The following is a 3,563-nucleotide window of genomic DNA, read 5'->3' as shown; positions in this document are numbered from 1 at the left end:
TGGTCCCTGTGCTTTTGTTTAGCTTAGCTTGTTCTAAGTAGGTGCTTTAGACCACCGAGCCATCTCACCAGCCCGTTTTGTCTTTTTGTGACAAGGTCTTCCTATGGAATTTAGGCAAGCTTTGTGCTCACTTTGTAGCCCAGGCTAGTCTTGAACTTACAACAGTCCTCCTCAGCAGCTTCCCAGGCCTAACATGCTATTAAAAGTGACTTTTTAAGAAAAACACTGGGTGTGGTGTTACATGCTTATAATTCTGGCTACGTGGGAGGCTGAATCAAAAGGATAGCAAATTTGGGACCAGCTTGACTTACTTAGTGAGAACTTGTCTCACAAAATAAAAAAGGCTAAGGAAGTAATTCAGCAATAGATTGCTTGCACAGCATTTGTGAGACTCTGGGCTCAATACCCAGGGCCACAAAAAAGTGTGTTTATTTTAAGTTTCTTTTCTTTTTCTTTTTTTCTTTTTAGGTACTGGGGATTGAACTCAGGACCTTGAGCATGCCAGGCAAGCATTTATTCTATTGAGCTATCTCCCTGGCCCCTATTTTAAGTTTCTTTTTTTCTTTTTTTTTCGGAACCGGGGATTGAACTCAGATCCTTGCGTTTGCCAGTCAAGTGCTTATCCTACTGAGCCATCTCCCTGGCCCCATATTTTAAGTTTCAATGAGAGGTTATCCAATAATGAGGACAAAATTCATGCTATCACTTTTAATAGTTGCGTAGTATTCCCTTGAGAAGATAGAATGTACCATTGCATGAGTTACCAGGTCTGTATAGCAAGCAGCTATTTTCTGTTTCTCTATCCTGTACATAATGCTGGGGTGCATTTTTATGCACTTTAGTGCTGTCATTTCAAAGGTTTCCTTATTTCAGCTGCCCTGGGGGAAGGCAGAAGTAAGGTGAGGGTGAGTGGAAGATGGGATTGAATTTGTCGTGGTGGAGGAGCTGTTGGGAAGGTGCCTGAAACGACCTGGAGATGACCTTACCCTGACCTTGACTGAAGGGCTCAGAGCAGCAGCTCTCTTGTCACCTGGGGAACTCGTTAAGCAGACTTCTAAGCCACACCCTGGAAAGTCTGATACAGTTTGGGGAGGGGTCTGAGAATGTGTGTTTTTAACAAGCAGGACATCAGGTTCTGATAGTGATGGAGTTGTTAGTGTGGAGAAACATGGTCTTAGTAGAGGGAGGTAAATGGTGTTCACTTGGGAAACAGAAAATGCTGTGGAGGAGCAATAGGGAGAAAAATTAATTAGGTGTCTTTGTCTTCCTTCACCCCAGGGGATGAGTCTTCCAGGTGCTTTGGTTGGGGGCTAAAGTAACAAAATGGCCTTTGTGCTCCCGTTAGACACACAGAAAGACCTGTGTTCCCTAGATTAGCATTTCCTGCTCGCCCCTTGGGCTCAGCAATATTTAGTTAGGAATCCAGGTCTATAGAAACAGCTCAGCGCATTTGCTGGCCCAGCAGCAAGGCCACGGGTACTAGCCGCGAGAGGGGAGAGCTGCGCCAGGTTCACCGGCAGAGACAGCCATGCTGCAAAGTGCTGCAAGGTGCTGCTGCAAGGTGGGGGTGACATCCAGTCTTCATCTGGTGTGGTGCTACAGAGACACTTGGGGGCCGCATACATTGGTCCAGCTACTCTGAAAATCATTTGACCCAGTCATTCCACTTCAGGGCATCCTTACCAGAGAAACTTACACGTGGGATCCAGGAACCCTAGGCATCCATCCACAGTGTTCTCAGCAGCACTGATTAAACTATAAAAAAAGAAGGTACAAAGAATCCAAATGTCCTTGGACAGGTGAACACATTGTGGTATAGTCTCAAATGGAGTGCGGTGCAGAGTAAAAAATTGAACTGTACACACATCACGTGGATCAGTGGTAGAAATGTAATGAATGAAAACATAACTCACAGAATAAATGTATGTTTATGAAAATGAAGTGGTCTGCCAAACAGAGTGACTTATTATATGGAGATCTAGGTGTAGGAAAATATAAAGAAAAGCAAAAGAAGCTCATGCGATGGTACATACCCATAATCCCAGTTACTCTGGAAACTGAAGCAGCAGGATCCCCAATTCAAGGCCAGCCTGGGCGATTTATCAAGATCCTGGCTCAAAATATCAAAGGGGCCCAACATGTTGGTGCCCACCTGTAATCCCAGCACTTGGAAGGCTAAGGCAGAAGAATTGCTGTGAGTTAGAGGCCAGCCTAGGGTGCATAACCAAATTCAAGGCCAACCTGAATTTCACAGCAAGAACATATCTCATAAATAAATAAATAAATAAATAAATAAGGCTGGAGGTGAAGCTCAGTGGTAGAGCTCTTGCCTGGCCTATGCCAGGCCCTGGATTCGATCCCCAGTGCAGAAGAAGAGGAAGATTATACAATAGGCCGGGCATGGTGGCGCATGCTGGTGACCCCCAGCTTTCGAGAAGCTGACGTAGGAGGATCAAGGCCAGCCTGAACTACACCGGAGACCTTGTCTCACCTGCCCCTCCGCCCTCTATTCAATTCCATCTTCACCCTCCCCACTTCTCATAGACAGTACCTGTACTAAGTCATGGTCTCATCTCTCACCAAATTGATGATATGTCCAGCTCATATGGCATTTTTCGCAGATGTCACTAGGACTATATGTGGCACATTGTTTTCTGAACAAGAAAGATGCCCCCACTCACCTTTTCTTATCCTACTACCGCCAAAGCATCTCAGCAGCCACTTTTTTACATTGGCCAGCCCCACATCTTCTGGGTCTCTAGAACTCCTTCTACATGGTGCTAAGCTTCTTTCTGCTCTGCTCACTGCTTATGAACTCAGCAACTGGCCTGGGGTCTCCTTCTGCCATATTTCCTAATCCGAAGAACACCCACCCTCTGGAGGAACGGCACAGTGCCTGAGGTAAGATTCGCGTTGGACAATACAACTGAACAGACTCTGGGACTCAAAATAGACGAATTCCTAATTCCTATTCTCTCTCCCCCTGCCTGATTGTGTGACTTGGGGCAGCTCCTCAACGTCCCTGAGCTTATTTAATTGGCTGAGATATAGATTCTTACTTTCTGGATCATTGATGGTACACGTGGCAGCACACACTTGTGATCCCAGCACTCAGAGGCTGAGGCAGGAGGATTGCCATAAATTCGAGGCCGGCCTGGGCTACACAGTGAATTCAAGACCCTCCTGGACTACGTAATAAGACTGTCTCAGAAAGGAACTGTTATGGTTTGTGTCTATATGTCCTCCCAAAGCACCATGTGATCATGGGGAGCAGACTTTTCGGAGGTGGTTGAATCGAGAGTTTATGATTGATGCATTGTCCAATGCTGGGATTAAGGCTGTGTTAGCCTACATACAATACAGTAGTCCCTCGCCATTTTGTGGTTCAAATTCCACAAACTCACTCTTCTGCGGCTTTTCAAAAATATTAATCTAGGGCCAGGGAGATGACTCAGTGGAATAAGTGCTTCCCTGGCAAGTGCAAGGGCCTGAGTTCAATCCCCAGTTCTGCCAAAAAACAAACAAACAAAACAAACAAAAAACCCCAAAAATATTAATCTAAA

The sequence above is a fragment of the Octodon degus genome, unplaced genomic scaffold, assembly GCF_000260255.1.
Source record: "Octodon degus isolate 3935 unplaced genomic scaffold, OctDeg1.0 scaffold00072, whole genome shotgun sequence".
In the NCBI taxonomy this organism is placed as follows: Eukaryota; Metazoa; Chordata; class Mammalia; order Rodentia; family Octodontidae; genus Octodon; species Octodon degus.
The sequence above is the reverse complement of the archived record's forward strand: the minus strand, read 5'-3'. Positions refer to the sequence as shown.